Source organism: Pithys albifrons, chromosome 1, assembly GCF_047495875.1.
Source record: "Pithys albifrons albifrons isolate INPA30051 chromosome 1, PitAlb_v1, whole genome shotgun sequence".
Classification (NCBI taxonomy): Eukaryota; Metazoa; Chordata; class Aves; order Passeriformes; family Thamnophilidae; genus Pithys; species Pithys albifrons.
In genome coordinates, this window is record NC_092458.1 from 125,570,681 (window position 1) to 125,590,131 (window position 19,451).

Here is a 19,451-nt window from a genome sequence, read left to right on the forward strand (position 1 = left end):
CCCATGTTTGTATTTGTCAAAGCCTGACAGATTTTGAGGGGTCCATCCTGTCTTTCCTCCCAGCCCAGCACAGCTCATGGTGTTTGTTACCCTCACCTGTGCCACAGCAATGACACCTTCAAAGCCATTGTTTTCTTCCAAAGAAACATCATGCCAGGGCTTTTTCCGTGTGTAGGTGTATTTCCCAATGGATATTTGTCAATTCTTGTGCTTGGGTGAGAGAAAAATCCTGTCAACTCCTTGCTTTGACCTTTGCCAGGAAGGCAGCACCACAGGGAGCTTTGCAAAGTGCTGCATCCCCCAGAAATGACCTGGTGGTGTGAGACATTCTCAGGACAGGCTGCTTTGGATGTATCTCTGGAGCTGGTGGTTTTCCAGGAGGGTTTATTTGAATGAGAACGTGCAAAGAGGTGACTCAGGAGTCTGATTTCCTCGGTGATGTCAGTGAAAGCAAATCATCCAGCTTGGAATCTCATCTGCCATCCCCAGAGCTGAGTGTGTTCCTGCTCAATGCAGGGACAGCTGAGTGTGGCCCTGGGATCAGCTGAGACTCCAGGGCAGTGAGTCAGGTCACTCAGCAGCAGCTCTGGTACCATCAAAATGCAGATTGATGGGGAGATGCACCCAAAAGAAGAGTGTGTGGACAGTGTTTGTTTAACAGGTGCTGCTCCCAGTGGAGTTTTCCTCTCTCCTTCCTGCCAGAGTGAAATGGTCTCAGTGGAGCTTCTCTGCTGGGGTTTTGGAAAGAAATAGTTAGTGTGAATCGAAATAAGTTCTTACTTTGGCATTTATTTCTAAGACCAGGGTGTTGCTGGGTCCTGCCCTTTGGCCACCCCAACCCTCTGCAGCGCTCCAGGCTGGGCACAGAGTGGCTGGAGAGCAGCCAGGCAGAGGGACCTGGGGGGACTGAGGGACAGGAAGCTCAACAGGAGCCACCAGTGTGCCCAGGTGGCCAAGAAGGCCAAGGGGATCCTGGCCTGGATCCAAACTAGCGTGGCCAGCAGGCCCAGGGCAGTGACCCTTCCCCTGGACTCTGCCTTGGGGAGGCCACACCTTGAGTGTTGTGTTCAGTTCTGGGCCCCTCAGTTGAGGCAAGAGATTGAGGGGCTGGAGTGGGGCCAGAGAAGAGCAACGAGGCTGGAGAAGGGACTGGGTGTGGCACTGAGTGTCCTCTTAAACACCTCCAGGGACGGAAAATCCACCATGTCTTGATCCAACCCTACTGTGATCACCAGCCCAGGGCACTCTGTGCCCTGGGCTGGTGATCACAGTGGGGTTGGATCAAGGGTTGATGATCTCAGAGGTCTCTTCCAACCCAACTGAGAAGAGCAACGAGGCTGGAGAAGGGACTGGAGCACAAGTGCTGTGGGGAGAGGCTGAGGGAGCTGGGGGTGTTCAGCCTGGAGAAGAGGAGGCTCAGAGGTGACCTCAGCACTGTCTGGAACTGCCTGAAGGGAAGTTCTGGCCAGGTGGGGGTTGGTCTCTTCTCCCAGGCACTCAGCAATAGGACAAGGGGGCACGATGGGCTCAAGCTCTGCCAGGGGAAATTGAAGTTGGAGATGAGAAAGAAATTCTTTGCAGAGAGAGTGCTCAGGGATTGGAATGGGCTGCCCAGAGAGGGGGTGGATTCCTCATCCCTGGAGGTTTTTCAGCTGAGCTTGGCCATGGCACTGAGTGCCATGATCTGGTAAAGGGACTGGAGTTGGACCAAGGGTTGGACTCGATGATCTTGGAGGTCTTTTCCAACCCAATCCATTCTATGATTCAATGTTTCTTGCAAGCAGAAAAGGTTATCACTGACCTAAGGCAACACTTGTTACGTTCTTTTATTCCTAAAGCTTGGAAGGTCTTTGGTTTAATAAAACCTATTGCAAGTCTGCTGGTTTTCAGGTAGTTTTGAGAAGCAAGTAAATCATCATAGATTCATAGAATGGTTTGGGTTAGAAGGGACCTTAAAGCCCACCCAGTGCCACCCCTGCCATGGGCAGGGACACCTCCCACCAGCCCAGGCTACTCCAAGCCCTGTCCAACCTGGCCTTGGACACTCCCAGGGATTCAGGGGCAGCCACAGCTGCTCTGCCCAACCTGTGCCAGGGCCTGCCCACCCTCCCAGGGAAGGATTCTTTCCTAATATCTAATCCAAACCTCCTAAAATCTACTGAATTTTACCACTAAAAATCAGCACATTGTCACGCTCTGTACAAAGCAAAAAGACAAAACTGGAGGGACCCCCCAGCTCCTTCCGTGCCTGGAGCCACAGTCAGCTGAGGTGAAGGATCCAACCCAACCCCTCCTGATCTCATCATTGACTCCCCTGATCTGCTGAGTGAACCACACTGGGTCTCTCCTGTGTTCCTGTAAAAGAAAACACACATGTTATTGTGGCTGCTCAGCAGACGTGGGTGGAGGTATCGGTGGCAGACTCACATTCCTGAGCTTCTTGGGAGCTGCATCTGCTTAGCAGAGGATCAGGTTTAATGTTGAGCGTCCCTCTTCCCTGGAAGAGTCAGTGTCTTGCCCAGCACTGGTCCAGAAATAGCCAGAAATAGCTGCAGTGTTTTGCTCTGCTTTGCTCTTTGCAAACCAGATTTGATTTGTTTTACCTGTGGATGGGATGGAAGCTCCAAGGTTGTCCTGGTTCCCCTTGCCCTCAGCCTCCAAAATGTGTGTTGCCCATTGAGCACCTTCAAGCTTGTGGTGGCTGTCAGTGAAATAACCCCCTGACTGGAGCTCCCTCATTTGGGACAATCTCTGCTGCATCACCTTTGAACTTCCAGGTCTTTTCAGGGTCAGGCACTCACAGAGGGGGACAATGGATAGGGTGGGAAGGAGCTCCAGGAGCTTCTTTCCTCAGTGCTCAAAGTATGGTTGGGTTTTAGGGTTCATCTCCTGGGTGACCTCTAGGGGAGTTGGGATATTTAATTTTTTATTATTTTTGTTTGTTTGCTTATTAAATTTCAGAGCAGAAGGCTACAAAATAAGCACAGCCATCGAGCCAGAGGGAGGAGAGAATGGGGGTTGTTCAGCCTGGAAAAGGGAAGGGTGGTCTAATTGTGGCCTTCCAGGACCTGAAGGGGCCAACAAGAAAGATGGAGAGAGACAATTTCCAAGGGCCTGGAGTGACAGGACAAGGGGAATGGCTTCAAACTGAGAGTAGGTTTAGACTGGATATTGGGAAGAAATCCTTTTCTGGGAGGGTGGGCAGGCCCTGGCACAGGTTGGGCAGAGCAGCTGTGGCTGCCCCATCCCTGGAAGTGTCCAAGGTCAGGTTGGACAGGGCTTGGAGCAGCCTGGAATAGTTGAAGGTGTCCCTGTCTTTGACAGGAGGTTGAAACATGATGATTTTTAAGGTTCCTTCCAACCCGAACCACTCTGAGATTCTGGGATTCCACAGGAACTTCTGAACACGGCATTGCTGTAACAGTCTGCCCATCTTTGCATCCTGAAACACTTCTAGAAACAACTGGAAAGTTTCTAATGGAACTTTCTCACTGAAGAGAGCACAAAGTGCTTTTTATACAGGCGTAAAATAAGGCATAAAACCACCATACACTGCAAAATTCCAAGCAGCAGCCTGAAACTTCCCTTCAGCTCACACCAGCAGGAACCACAAGTTACTCCTCTGTTCATCCAAGTGCAATTATCTTTTTTTAAAAAAACCAAAACTAACTCAAAATAGACATCTCAGGGTAGTTCTTGCATTTAAAGGGGCAGGTTGCCATGCCACTAAACCACTGTTTATTTGTTGAGGTTTTCATCTATGAAAGGCTTGAGGTTAATTTTAACTTCCTATTTTACCAAGTCTTGAATCTGAGCATAAAACCTCTCGTGTCAGGGATAAAGTCCCAGCAAGTCAGGAGAGCATAAATTGCCTTAATCGAGTTTTCTGCTTCTTTCATATCACAGGGAGGCTGAAGGTCCACCTGTTCTCTTTAAAGATTTAACCATGGCCAATTCCCAGAGCAAAGGGGAACAGAAGGGGAGGATAAGCTCCCACCACATCACACATGGCTTGAGTTGAAAGATGACTTTGTGCCAGAACCAAGTGTCCAATGTCAAAGGCTTTGACCTCCATGCAGAGAACGAGGAGATTCAGTTAAAGCTCCGACCTCAACTCACCCCTTCCTTTGTGCAGAGGGGCAGAGGAACCACGAGGGCTGTGCTGAGGGGCTGGTTAGACCCTTTAAGTCTTATCTATAATAAATATATCTAATAAATATATCCAATAAATATATCTCTCTATTTATTCTGGTTGAGCTTCTCAACACCAGCCTGAACCAGATACTAAAACCAAAATCACAAACCAGACTCTAAAAACCAAATTACTAATTTTACAGTGGTTCATGATAACCAGAGTAACTCCTGTAACTCAGGAGTTTTACATAAATATGAATAGAAGCTTCCTTTACAGCATCATTTTTTTCAGGGCCAACAGCAACTTTTTCAATGTCACCAAGGCCAAGAATATTCTTTTAGAGGGACTGGAGTTGACTTAATAAAAAACTTGATTTCTTTTTTTTTTTTTGTTGGGTTTTTTTTGTTTTCAATTTAGCCCAAACAGTGTCCATGGAATCACAGAATGGTTTGGGTTGGAAGGGATCCCAAAGCCCACCCAGTGCCACCATGGCAGGGGCACCTCCCACCAGCCCAGACTGCTCCAAGCCCTGTCCAACCTGGCCTTGAATGTTCTCAACTATTTTTCAACTGTTTTGGTGCTTTCACCTGGTGATTTATTATTTACCTATAGATTTAAAAAATAAATAAAATCAAGCTATTTCTCTGTCTGGGGAAAGCAAAGTCACTGCAATCACTTTAACCTCCACGCTTCTGGTTCCTTTTTATGCTTTTACAGCCTTAAAATACCTGAATTTGCTTTTTCCCTGAAATTTTGTAACCTTATATGTTAAGTTTCAGCTGGGACCACACTTTTATGACCAAATCTAAACTCCCTGGAAACAAGAGGCTGTAATAAAATTGCTGACAGCTCTTGAAGTGAAGTGGCAGCTTTAGCCCTGATAGCAAAGCAGGAGAGATCATTTCAAGCTCAGGGCTTTGAATTAGCCCCAACCACAAGGACTGAGGGATTATTATTTTGTTACAAGCCTTTTGTCTTCCTCCAGGTGCAACAGGCTTTGTTTAAGAGACGTTTCAAGGTCCTTGCTATCGTAATCTTGTTCCACCAACACCAGCCCAAGTTTATCAGGGTTCCCAGGAAGGGGAGTCAAGGGCAGCATTTAAACCCAGGGAGCAAAAATGGCTTTGCTCCTTCTCTGGCCATATCCTGCTCTGATTTTTGATATTTCCACTTTTCAATCAGCCTGGCAGGCTGTGGGTTAATAGAGACAGAAGTGTCTGCAGTGGTTCAAAGGGGCTTGGATGGGGTTGTGGTTCCACCCCTGTGTTTTCCTGCTGCAGTTTTGACAGTGTGTGGACTTTGGGGCATTTCTGAGAGTGTGGATTAATGTGCTCGTAGCTCCCTGCCAAGACACATCCACAGTCCCTCACGAGCAGGGCTTTGCCAGCTCTTCCTCTTGTGCAACACGTTGAATGCTGAGATATTTATGTTCCCTTTGGCCACAGCTCTGTCTCCTCGTTCCCACCTGGAGCGCCTGTGGAGTGAGAGCTGTTCAGGGGCAGGAGGGGAAACCTCACTGCAGTTCCAGCCTCCTTGGCAGAGGAGAGGCAGGCACTGAGCTGTGCTCTGTGGGCACCAGGGACAGGACCCAGGGAATGGCCTGGAGTTGTGCCAGGGCAGGGGCAGGTTGGCTATGAGGAAAAGGGTTTTATCCCCAGAGGGTGATGGGCACTGCCCAGGCTCCCCAGGGCAGTGGGCACGGCCCCGAGGCTGCCAGAGCTGCAGGAGCCTTTGGGCAATGGGACAGGGCAGGGGGGACTGTTGGGGTGTGCTGGGCAGGGCCAGGGGGGACTGTTGGGGTGTGCTGGGCAGGGCCAGGGTGGCACTGGCTGGTCCCTGAGGGTCTCTCGCATCTCAGCATATTCTGTGTTCATCCCTTTTCCACTCCTATTAACCACCTGCCATCTCCACCCCAAAATAGGCTCCCCAGCATGTTGAGCCAGTGCTGACTGAGCTGGGCACCTTCCCTGCCAGCCCTGCTGCCCCTGAGCTGGGCACCTTCCCTGCCAGACCCAATCCCACTGTCCCTGAGCTGGGCACCTTCCCTGCCAGCCCTGCTGTCCCTAAGCTGGGCACCTTCCCTGCCAGCCCTGTTCCCACTGCCCCTGATCTGGGCAACTTCCCTGCCAGCCCTGCTGTACCTGAGCTGGGCACCTTCCCTGCCAGCCCTGCTGCCCCTGAGCTGGGCACCTTCCCTCTGGGCAGCACCAGTGCTTGGCAGCCCATGTGCCATTTCCCATCAGCATGGCCAGGACTGCCAAGCTCCCACATCCAACAGTTCTGGGTATGTCAGAGCCCTCCTCTGCACCCCCAGAGGTGCCCAGCTCAGTTCCCACCATGAGAAGGGTCACATCCATTTTACTCCTGGTCAGGGCAGATCCCCTTTAATTGTTCTCCATCTCCTGGATTGGGCAGTCCATGTGGGAATGAGTTCCAGGAGCCTGCTCTGAGTCAGAGGGGGAAATGCTCTTTCTCCTTTCCCCTCCCTTCAATACCAGGAGCCACCAAACAGCTCCTGTGTGAGGGCAAAGGAAGGAGGTGATGCCACCCTGGAGGGGTGAGGGCAGAGCTCAAGTGCCACGGCCAGCAGGAGGTCACAGGAAGCTTGTGGAAATTGTGATGCTTTCCCAAAATATTTTGCAAACCAAATCTGTTGAGCTGGAAAGGATCCAACTGGCTCTATCAAAAAGGAATTTTTATAGAGAGAAATATCTTTTTCCTGAGAGTGCAGGATGTTTCTTCAATTCTCAGCTATTGCTCAGCAGATAATAACTTTATATAACACCATGAGCAACCTCCACAGCTTTCCTTTATAAGGAGCAGTGTCAGGAGCTGCAGACTCATCCTGGGGTCTATTTGTCATGTCATGATCCTGTTTGCATCAGCAGAGATGAGCACACGGGATCACCATTCACAAAACAATTCCTCTGGCATTCAGCCTGACAGGAGCTCACCCTGAGAAAAAAATCCCTCCTTTCCCACATCCCCTGCTGATAAACATGTGTATAATATATAAACCTGTTCCAGAGAATCTCAGAAGCACTGGGTGGTTTGGGTTAGAAGGGACCTTAAAGATCATCCAACCCTGGACACTTTCCACTAAGGAGCTTGTGGACTCACATCTCTGGAGGTGTCCAAGAGGTTGTGGACTCCACATCCCTAGAGGTGTCCAAGAGGTTGTGGATTCCACATCCCTGGAGGTGTCCAAGAGGTTGTGGACTCCACATTCCTGGAGGTGTCCAAGGGGTTGTGGACTCCACATCCCTAGAGGTGTCCAAGAGGTTGTGGATTCCACATCCCTGGAGGTGTCCAAGGGGTTGTGGACTCCACATCCCTGGAGGTGTCCAAGAGGTTGTGGATTCCACATCCCTGGAGGTGTCCAAGAGGTTGTGGACTCCACATCCCTGGAGGTGTCCAAGGGGTTGTGGATTCCACATCCCTGGAGGTGTCCAAGAGGTTGTGGACTCCACATCTCTGGAGGTGCCCAGAAGGTTGTGGACTCACATCCCTGGAGGTGTCCAGGAGGTTGTGGACTCACATCCCTGGAGGTGTCCAAGGTCAGATTGGACAGGGCTTGGAGCAACCTGGGCTGGTGGGAGGTGTCCCTTCCAGTGGAACTGGATGATCTTTCAGGTCCCTTCCAACCCCAACCATCCTGTGATTCTGTGATCCTGTGAGATGAAGATGTGCACAATAGAACTAAATAACTCCCAGTCATTATATAGTTATTAAAGCTGACATATATTGTCCATTCTCTCTTGGCTCTGACCCTCCACATCATCTTTCACTCAGTCATTTCATCCCGAGTGGAATCAGGCTCCTTCCACCCTGTCTTCCATTTGATTTGTAAAGTCTGTAGTGCCATTTGGGTCCTCTCCAAAGACTCATTTCGACAGGGAGAACATTCTCTTACAGTGACACTTTATCTCTGCCAGGACCTTGCTTTTATCTGCAGGGCTGGCTGGGCTGGTGATACCCAGGAGCCACTCAGGGACAGGAGCAGCCTTGGGAATTCCTCCTGTCTGGCATCAGACAAATGATTCCTTGGGAATTCCTTCTGTCTGGCCTCAGAAATCTCTCTTCCCTGGGAGGAACTGCAGCAAGTCCACCAGTTTTGCCAATTTGAGATGCCATAGGTGGGATACTGTAGGCAGAGGAATCAAGACCTTCATTTAAAGGAGGGGTTGGCAGAGCCTTATTCAGTCAGTTGGCCAAAAGAGAGGCAGAGAGGAAGGATAATTACAGTCAATAAGCCCAGCAGGGTCTCAGCACCAGGGAGGGAGCAGAACCATTTGTGCTGAAGGACAGTGTTGGCTCAACAAGTTGTTATCCTGTAAACTGACCATCAGTGAGTTCAGACTGGAAAGTAGATGGTTCCTCAGCATCAGAGCAGCCCTGGTGGTTCTCTAGGGGCCTCTCAGAGGTAGAAGGATGTAATTCCAGATGGATCTTGCTCTGTAAATGCAGAACACAAGGTGTGGCTGGGCTGCAGGGCCCATGAGATGCTCTCTGGGCTCATGTTTTCTTCCAGTCAATCAATTCTCTGCACCACTGGCTTCATCAAGGGACATTTAATTCTCCAGGACAGGCAGGAGAATGTTTGGAATGTTCTCCTTAGAGTCCAGAGGAGAGCTGTTAAGTTGATCTGAGGGCTGGAGCACCTTTGCTCTGCAGACAGGCTGAGGCAGATGGTGCTGGTCAGCTTGGAGAAGGATCCAGGGAGACCTGAGAGCCCCTTCCAGTGCCTAAAGAGACTCCAAGAGAGCTAGAGAGGACTTTGCACAAGGGTCTGGAGGGACAGGACAAGGGGAATGGCTTCAAACTGCCAGAGGGCAGGGATAGGTGGGATATTGGGAAGGAATTGCTGGCTGGGAGGGTGGGCAGGCCCTGGCACAGGTTGGGCAGAGCAGCTGTGGCTGCCCCATCCCTGGGAGTGTCCCAGGCCAGGTTGGACAGGGCTTGGAGCAGCCTGGGCTGGTGGGAGGTGTCCCTGCCCATGGCAGGCATGAAAACAGATGATCTTTCAGGTCCCTTCCAGCCCAAACCACGTTGTGATTCTCAACCTTTTGCCCTGTTGTATCTCAGTGAAAAGTTCAACCTTTGCCTGCAAACTCCCAATGCACTTCTTACCCCCACGTGGAGCACCAGCTCTTCAGCAGTTCCCTGGATCAATCCCACCTCTGGTGCAGGCTCCAACCTCTCCAGCACCAGGATCTCTCCTGCTGTTCCCTCCATACACCTCGAGGTTTCATTCCCTTCAGCCACAGATTTGTGTCTCCTTTGGGTGTTCCCACTCAGGGCAGAGCAAGGTGAGGAAGCCAATTCCTCAACACCTGCCCACACTGCAGGGAGCATTCCCAGCTCCAGGAAGCATTCCCAGCTCCAGGGCTCCAGCCTTGCTCAAGAGCCTCCCTTGGCTCCTCACACTCAAAAAAAAAAAAAAAAAGGGCTTGAAATTGTTTAGCTTTTTCATCAACTTAAGGCACGAATGGAAAGAGTTGTGTAATGGTGGTAAAAGCCACAAGATTTCCAAGTGTCGATATATTTAAAAGATACCAATCTTCATATTCCAATTCCCTGGCACTTCCTGAGACTGAAAAAGAAATAGATAAAGCAACAAATATGTTCTCAGTCCCCAAGCAACATCTTCACTGGCACAAATTTTTCTTCTGCTCTCCCCCATTTTTTCCACCACTTGGAGCATCCTCAAGGGTCACTTTAAATGAGGAAAATGAAATCTTGGTTTTCAGGGAAAAATCGAGAAGTTGAGAGATTTGTATTGTGTTCTAAGTTCTGCTAAGGTCATTCTGTGATTCTTTTGGGAAGCTATTGAGAGTTTGATTTTTCCCAGAGCATTTAGGAAAACTTAGCACAGCACAAAGGTGTCTTAGGAAGATTTTTGGTAGTGCTCAAGCACCTAAACCATGGAAAAATTGGTGACAGCTGTGGAGGTGCCTTTGGAATTCCCTTTAGCTGTCTCACTGAATGTTTGGGCAGCTCTGAAATTTGGCAGCTCTTGGCCAGGCACAGGTTTATTTTTCATTAATCAGTCCATTTAGCACACGAGCTGATGGATCCTGCTGAGAGGAGCAGAGCTGGCAGGCAGGGACAAGTATCCCCCAGTCAGTTTTTAACTTGCACAGAGATCCTCTCCAGTTGTTTGGTTTGATCATCTCCCACTCCATGTGCCAAAGTCCCTTCTCTGTTAGGTGGTTGTGAGAGTGGAGCTGCTCCCTGAGCCAGTGCAGGAATTCTGGGCCTGCCATGGTGCTGCCAGCCCTGGCAGGAGGCACCTAAAGCCAATAAATATCCACAGGCAGGTCCTTCCACACTGGAGTAGCTGTGGCTGCCCCATCCCTGGAAGGGTCCCAGGCCAGGTTGGATGGGACTTGGAGCACCCTGGGCTGGTGGGAGGTGTCCCTGCCCATGGCAGGGAGTTGGAACTCAATGAGCTTTAAGATCCCTTCCAACCCAAGCCATTCCATGATTCCTTGTGTTCCTGAACTTTGGCTGACAACGTCTGACAACATTTGAGGCAGCTGCTCCTCAGGTTTTTGGTTATTCCCCACTGGCCCTCAAAGCATATTCTCAGCCTTTGAATGTCCCAGTTGTGAGGAAGATTAAAAGCACTGATTGCAAAACCCCAGTAAATGAAATCTCTCCCAGTTCTTTACTGACAAACCCAGTTTCTTTCCATAGCATTCTCCTCTTTAATCCCCTCTTGGCAGAACATGACATGTTTTGATACCAGAGCTCAAATTACCTTCCATGGTAAATAAAACAAACAAAACATAAATAAGGGCTCCTTACCCTAAAAACAAACACCCACTGAAACCAGCTTATTATTCACCTGGTGCTGCCCAGGTGCCAGAAGATGCCACTTGGATTTTGTAATTGAATGTGCCCTCTTCCCTCAAATACTGAATTGAGCATCTCCAAACTTGAAATGCTGAGGGGTTGGAGCAGCGTGACCACAGACACATGAGCTGTTCTGCCTTCCACAAAACAAAGGAGGAGGAAAACAGGACACCAGCACCCTATGCCAGTGTTTGTTATTGACGTGAAAACCCCGTGGCCTGGGTTGGTGCAAACAGATTTGGATGGGGTGGAATCATCCCCTCTGGATTTCCTGGAGGCTCCCACTGCTGCCCATGCTTGTGGCAGCCAAAGAGGGATGGCACAGCCTCTGCTTTCTTCCCCAGTGGGATTTCCTGGAGAAAAGGAAGCTCAGGGGGCACCTTCTGGCTCTGCAATCCCTGCCAGGAGGGGGGAGCCGGGACAGGGGGTCGGGCTGTGCCCCAGGGCACAGGGACAGGAGCAGAGGGCACGGCCTCAGGCTGGGCCAGGGCAGGGGCAGGGGGCACAGCAGCAGGAATTTCTGCCTGGAAAGGGTGGGCAGGCACTGGCAGGGGCTGCCCAGGGAGGTTTGGAGTGCCCAGCCCTGGAGGTGCCCAAGACAGGACTGGCCATGGCACTGAGTGCTCTGGGCTGGGGGACAAGGTGGGCATGGGGCACAGGGTGGGCTGCAGGGGCTGGCAGGGCTTTGCCAAGGTGGGCATGGGGCACAGGGTGGGCTGCAGGAGCTGGCAGGGCTTTGCCAAGGTGGGCATTGGGCACAGGGTGGGTTCCAGGGGCTGGCAGGGCTTTGCCAAGGTGGGCATTGGGCACAGGGTGGGTTCCAGGGGCTGGCAGGGCTTTGCCAAGGTGGGCATCGGGCACAGGGTGGACTCCAGGGGCTGGCAGGGCTTAGCCAAGGTGGGCATCGGGCACAGGGTGGGCTGCAGGGGCTGGCAGGGCTGTGCCAACCTCAGGGATTCTGTCATTCCCCCACAGGGTGTTGGGCTCCCCTCAGAGCCCCAAGTGCAGACCTGCCCCTCCCTCCCTCCCTTCTTCCCTCCCTCCTTCCCTCCCTCCTCTCGTGCAGTCAAAGCTGTTGTGTCAAGGCAGCTCTTCCCAGGATCCCGCCTGGCCGGAGGGCTCCCAGGGCTGCCTTTATCCCACTGAGCACACACTACACCCTGAGCACACTCAGTGCCAACTCTCCCTGTGCATTCAGCCTATTATGACCCCAGAGGAGGAGGTTGTTCACAGGCAGAGAACAATGGGCTGGGATGTGCTGGGTGAGGCAATCAGTGACCTGGGGAAGTGCTCATTAGAGAGTCCAATAGGCTCCATCTCACCATTTTCATCCTATTCATGCAACTCTCCTCTTAAAAGCTTTGAAAAACAGAAGCAGATTAAATAGATCCATTAAAAAATCGTGGGTTTGCTTTCAGGCTGGGTTTGTCTTCCAGCAATAAATGGCCAGTTTCAGAGGCTTCCTTTATTTATCTGGTACCCAGGTCAAGATCAGTGGTCCTGAGAGCTTCCAGCACTTGGTGCTCAACTTCAGGCACCATCAGGGAGCCTCAATATCTGCAAACAGAGATGTTTTGAATGTCCTGTATCAGATACCCCAAAATGGGACTGGATCATTAGGCAGGTTTTAGAATATAAACCATTGGAGTTTGCATCCTTTGCATAGAATCATGGAATGGTTTAGGTTGGAAGGGACCTGAAAGATCATCCAGTGCCACCCCCTGCCATGGGCAGGGACACCTCCCACCAGCCCAGGCTGCTCCAAGCCCTGTCCAGCCTGGCCTGGGACACTCCCAGGGATGGGGCAGCCACAGCTGCTCTGCCCACCCTGTGCCAGGGCCTGCCCACCCTCCCAGCCACCAATTCCTTCCCAGTATCCCATCCAGCCCTGCCCTGTGGCACTGGGAAGCCATTCCCCTTGTCCTGTCCTTCCAGACCCTTGGAAATGGTCTCTCTCCATCTTTCTTGTGTCTCCTTCAGCTCTTGGAAGGTCACAGTGAGGTCACCCTGGAGCTTTCCCTTCTCCAGGCTGGACAATCCCAAGTTTTCTAAGCCTGTTGCATGTTGAATTACAAATATCAGAGCTTTTAGATATGGCTTGCTGAGTTTAGGCTCCCTCAGCTTCCTGCAGATCCAATTCAGGTGATCATGATCAACAAACCCAAATTCCTTTACACAGCAAACTGCTGTAAATTGCTCCATCCTTTGGCCTGGAAGAAAGACAACATTTTTTTTCTTAAAGCAGTTCTTCATTTTAGTCATGCAGTGATGATTTACAGCTGGCTGAGCCAGGGTAGCACTTGTGCTGCTTTCAGTTCTCACTGCATAAGGTGTGTTTAATTTTCCAAGTCCAAACAATGGTCCTCATTCTGCAACAAAGCGTGTGAAGAACTGCTCAAAAGAACAGGCCCTTTGATATTATGGGCCCTACATAAACATGAGCAATTTGACATGCAAAGCCATTTGCAAATTGGAACTCTGGATTAATTAGTTGATGGGGAGGGTATCAACCAGCAAACAAGTGCTGCTCTGCCACACATTAGAAAAGGGAACACTTGTGTCAACTCGAAGAGGAACTCTGGGAAAGTGGCCTGGAGGGAAAGGCCTTGGGGGTCCTGGTCAGCAGCTTCTGAACATGAGCTCAGGTGTGCCCAGGTGGGCAAGAGGCAAAGGGCACCTGGCCTGGATCAAAAATAGTGTGGGCACCAGAGGAAATAGCCTCAAGCTGTGCCAGGGGAGGCTCAGGTTGGACATGAGGAGAAATTTCTGCCTGCAAAGGGTGGGCAGGCACTGCCCAGGGAGGTTTGGGGTGCCCAGCCCTGGAGGTGCCCAAGGCAGGACTGGCCATGGCACTCAGTGCTCTGGGCTGGGGGACAAGGTGGGCATCGGGCACAGGGTGGGCTGCAGGGGCTGGCAGGGCTTTGCCAAGGTGGGCATCAGGCACAGGGTGGGCTGCAGGGGCTGTCAGGGCTTTGCCAAGGTGGGCATTGGGCACAGGGTGGGCTCCAGGGGCTGGCAGGGCTGTGCCAAGGTGGGCATCGGGCACAGGATGGGCTCCAGGGGCTGTCAGGGCTTTGCCAAGGTGGGCATGGGGCACAGGGTGGACTTGGTGACCTCAGAGCTCTTTGCCAGCCTCAAGGATTCTATGAAAAGGGAAGGAGACACTTTGAAGGGAGTGTAACCCAAGGTTTGCCAACTAACACTCTCCTAGACACAAACAGATCCTGGTGTATTGTCCTTTTCACCCCTTCTCCACAAATACTCCTTGGAAAAGCTCTCCCTCAGCTCCCTGCAGCTCTGAAGCCATAGCTGGGTGTTTGTGCCAGGCTCTCATGCCAGGGGGGATCTCCACCATCCACCCTCCCCAGTTTCCCCCTGCCTTGGCCAGCAGGGAAGGGCTGCAGGTGGATGTGGATGGAGACCAGCTGGGACCTGCAGGAGTGACCCCCCCCCAGTGCACCTGGGGGGCACCAAGCCCGAGGTGGTGGAGAAATGCCCACCTGGGACCTCTCCTTGCCCATGGCAGAGCCTGGGGGAGGAGCAGGAGGCCCCCAGAACTGCCTCTCTTGCCCTCACTGGGGTGACTGACCTGGCCAGGTGTAGAGCAAGGGCTAAGCTGGAGCAGGTGAGAGAAGTAAAGGCAGAGAGGAGAGTGGGAAACAGGTTTTCCTGGAAAAATGGAGGAAAAAATATCCATGGGGAGTAAAAAAGGAAGACAGAAAAAGAGAGAGAGAAAGAAGGAGGGAAAGGGAGAAAGAGAAATAAGGGGAGAAAGAGAGAAAAAGAAAAGAAAGGGAGAGAAAGAAGGATGGAGGAAAGGAAAGGAAAGGAAAGGAAAGGAAAGGAAAGGAAAGGAAAGGAAAGGAAAGGAAGGAAGGAAGGAAGGAAGGAAGGAAGGAAGGAAGAAAGAAAGAAAGAAAGAAAGAAAGAAAGAAAGAAAGAAAGAAAGAAAGAAAGAAAGAAAGAAAGAAAGAAAGAAAGAAAGAAAGAAAGAAAGAAAGAAAGAAAGAAAGAAAAGAAAGAGAAAAGAAAGAAAGAAAAGAAAGCAAACCAGCTGTGCTAATCCCTGGGCTTGTTTGATCATGTTCAGAACCTCCCAGACTGCCATGGCAGGGAAGGGTTGTGTTCCAGGAGGGTGGTGCATCTCGAGTGCCCGTCCATGTGAGTTTTGTATTTGTACATTAAACATTTCCCCAAGATGTAATTCCTTCCCTCCTGCACTTGGAATAAAGTGACTTTCCGAGACTTGCTGCCTCCAAGCAGCGAGCAAAGGAGGGCTGTTGGGGCAAGATGGGGCAGCTGGCACCGTGTCTGAGCTGGCAGCTCCACCCAGCCTCTCATCTGCGTGTGAAAAGGGGAGAGCTGTTCCCACTAACCCCGAGAGGCCGGGGCTGATGTGCACAGACGGTCTGCAGGCACCTGCCCAAGAACCTGCCGGGTGGCTGGTACATCCCCACCTGATTTATGGTGTGTGTGTGTGTCTTAAGCCTTAAATTGTTGAGTCTCTGGCTGGCTGCAGTGGGATTGCTGGATGGTTGGTGGATGTTTTCAGCTCCCAGAGCTGGCTCTGATACCGGGGCTGTTGGCACTGACTCAATTCCAATCTCACACCTGTCTGAGACAATGAGGGCCTTGTTGCACACATCTCCACCAAAGGCTGTCATACCACTTATTTTTCACATTTGAAGGAGAAAAAAAAAATAAAGGCAGGACTGAGGAAACGCTGTCTCCTCACAAGACACACTGCCTGTGCTGGGGGGCAGCATGTCCCTCTTTTCTTTGTGGCAAAAGATGTTTAAAAAGCTGAAAGGAGTCTACAAGAAAGATGGAGAGATGTCTGCAAGGGCCTGGCATGACAGCACAACGGGGCTTGGCTTCAATCTGAGAGTAGTTTAGATTAAATATTAGATATTTGCCACCTTTGCCCTCATGGTCTCCCTCCATCCACTCTTCCTCCTCCAGCTCTGCAGCACAGATGTCTTAGATGTGCATCCTCTGGAAATTGGAATGTTTAATAACCTTTTCCTGCCCTTCCTGTTGTGTCATTCTTCTGCTGGGGGGGGGTGGGCAGAGGGAGGCAGGGGCTGCAGACCTGCCCTGTGCAGGTGTTTTTCCATTTTCTGTGTTAATGGAGCAAATTGACCTGTTCATGGTGAAGTTGGGGAAGGGTTTGAAGCACAACTCTGAGGAGGAGCAGCTGAGGGGGCTGGAGGGGCTCAGCTGGAGCAAAGGAGGCTCAGGGGGCACCTTCTGGCTCTGCAATCCCTGCCAGGAGGGGGGAGCCGGGACAGGGGGTCGGGCTGTGCCCCAGGGCACAGGGACAGGAGCAGAGGGCACGGCCTCAGGCTGGGCCAGGGCAGGGGCAGGGGGCACAGCAGCAGGAATTTCTGCCTGGAAAGGGTGGGCAGGCCCTGGCAGGGGCTGCCCAGGGAGGGTTGGAGTGCCCAGCCCTGGAGGTGCCCAAGGCAGGACTGGCCGTGGCACTGAGTGCTCTGGGCTGGGGGAAAGGTGGGCATTGGGCACAGGGTGGGCTGCAGGGGCTGGGAGGGCTTTGCCAAGGTGGGCATCGGGCACAGGGTGGGCTGCAGGGGCTGTCAGGGCTTTTCCAAGGTGGGCATCAGGCACAGGGTGGGTTCCAGGGGCTGGCAGGGCTTTGCCAAGGTGGGCATGGGGCACAGGGTGGGCTCCAGGGGCTGGCAGGGCTGTGCCAAGGTGGGCATCGGGCACAGGGCGGGCTCCGTGGGCTGGCAGGGCTTTGCCAAGGTGGGCATCAGGCACAGGGTGGCCTCCAGGGACTGGCAGGGCTTTTCCAAGGTGGACATGGGGCACAGGGTGGGCTCCAGGGACTGGCAGGGCTTTGCCAAGGTGGACATTGGGCACAGGGTGGGCTGCAGGGGCTGGCAGGGCTTTTCCAAGGTGGGCATGGGGCAAAGAGTGGAGTCCAGGGCTTTGCCAACCTGAATTATGCTGTCACTCTTCGTGCAGCCTCCATTCTTTGCTCCAAACATCTTTTTGAGCAGGAAGACAGGAAGGGCAGCAGGAGAACAGAAGGTTCTGCCCCTGCTCAGAGCCAAACTCAGTGAGTTTGGAAAGGTTCAGATCAGACCAAAACTCAGGTTTTTGGCCAACACGAGCTGGGCTTGCTCTGCTAACTGGGCCAGCTGAGGACCTGCCCTTACACCTTGTTGGGGTGGTCTTGAGCATAAAAATAAATGATTAACTCAGCCATGAGCGAATGCAAAGACAGATGGTAGAGGATCCTTCTGTTGGTACTTGCACACCTTTGTTTAAGAAGCCAGAAAAGGCCCCGTGGTGATGAAATGCAGACAGGAGCTCGATGTTATCTCCACTTCCAAACCTCCTCCCAGGCCAGTGGTGGCCACTCTCCAGCACCTCTGGCTTCACACACACAGCTTTGTGTGCACTGCAAATGGGGCTTGCAGGCTTCAGCAAACACCATTTTTGCCTCGGGGCCCAAATCCTTCCAAGGTTTTGCCTGGATAATTGTCTGGTTTTGCCTCATAGTGTCTCATCATCAGCTTATCTGGAAGCTCCGACTAAATGAGGGTGTGAGGATGGGGAAGAGCTGCTGGAGGACAGGGGAATAAAGCCTTGCAGATTGAATTCACTGGCAGGAGGGCCTGGTGTGAGTGCAGCTAAACAATCATTTTCGGATCACAACAGGGGAAAAAATGAGTAATGCAGCATCTTAATTTAAACAGATTAAAGAGCTGCACGAAGAAATGAAGGGGGTTTTCTCTTTGGTTTCTCTGGCGGCCTCAAAATATCAACAACTGCAAAACAACAACAGCCAATACATCATTTCTGCTTGAATCAAGCAAATTGTTGCAAAACTTGTCCATTTTTTTAAAATTGTGAGAATGTACAGGTGAAAAAAAATGTCAGTTATGGCAATTTCTGAATTTTTTCTCCCCAACCAAACCAGTAACCTCAGTTTTTTTGCCATGGTATTGGATTTTTACATTAAATGTACAAGTGTTTGGCCTTACTCTTACTTAAATAATTATTTAATATTTGCTTACATATGGAGATCATGTTTAGCTTTGAGGCAAGTTTCTTAAATGGGAAAAAGTTCCTTACTATGATGACTTGTGACTATGTGGCACAGCTGGTTGGACCTGCTCAGCTCAGCACATCCAGAGCAGCTCAGTGTGTTCAGCTGAGCTTCTAAAAGCTTTCTGATGTTTCAGAGTTTCAGAACTAACAGGGAATAGTCATTTTGCACAATATTTCTGAGCAGACAGGCTGGTCACGGGGTGGGATCTGAGAAGGGTTTAGAGCAAGATGGACTTTGCAGGCCCTTCAGAAGGAGTTGGTGTCTAAAGGTCAGTTTTGAGGTGGTTTAATATAGAAAGTGAAATGCAATTTATCAGAAAAAAAATCTTTGCAGAGAGAGTGCTCAGGGATTGGAATGGGCTGCCCAGAGAGGGGGTGGATTCCCCATCCCTGGAGGGTTTTCAGCTGAGCTTGGCCGTGGCACTGAGTGGCCCAAGGGTTGGACTTGATGATCTCAGAGGTCTTTTCCAACCCAACTGAGAAGAGAAGAGCAACGAGGCTGGAGAAGCAACTGGAGCACAAGTGCTGTGGGGAGAGGCTGAGGGAGCTGGGGGTGTTCAGCCTGGAGAAGAGGAGGCTCAGAGGTGACCTCAGCACTGTCTGGAACTCCCTGAAGGGAAGTTCTGGCCAGGTGGGGGTTGGTCTCTTCTCCCAGGCACTCAGCAATAGGACAAGGGGGCACGATGGGCTCAAGCTCTGCCAGGGGAAATTGAAGCTGGAGATCAGAAGGAAATTCTTTGCAGAGAGAGTGCTCAGGGATTGGAATGGGCTGCCCAGAGAGGGGGTGGATTCCCCATCCCTGGAGGTTTTTCAGCTGAGCTTGGCCGTGGCACTGAGTGCCATGATCTGGTAAAGGGACTGGAGTTGGACCAAGGGCTGGACTTGATGATCTTGGAGGTCTTTTCCAATCCAATCCATTCTAGGATTCTGTAACTGTTATTTCTATAAAACACCACCCATTTGCCACTCCAACAAGAAATCCTCCTCAGCCTGGCAACACAACAGCAGTTTGTTGGTTAATACTGGGAATTACTTTATTTCTTCCACACCGGGACATTTTGCAACATTTGACATGTGTTGACACTCCTTTTCTATAGAGGATTAGAGATTTCCTTCAAGGCTGTTATTCCTCACTCCACCCATTCTGGTCACACCTTCCTGCACAGAAACCAGAAGGGTCAGGACTCAGGACACAGAATTTGGGGCAGCAGCACAAATTTCCAAGGTCTCTTTGAGCAGAGCAGGGACTGTCCCCTGTGCTGGCACTGCTGAGGCACCTCCAGGGCTGTGCCCAGTTCTGGCCCTCAGGGAAGGGGCACTGAGGGGCTGGAGAATGTCTAAGGAGCTGGGAAGGGGCTGGAGCAGCAGCTGAGGGAACTGG

General features: G+C 51.3%; 1 protein-coding gene across 4 annotated transcripts in view; it reads left to right on the forward strand.

The window, feature by feature from the left end:
• The window catches only part of RUNX1 (RUNX family transcription factor 1), a 202,566-nt gene that overhangs the window by 154,335 nt on the left and 28,780 nt on the right, over positions 1–19,451 (forward strand). The gene's annotated exons all lie outside the window — the stretch shown is intronic.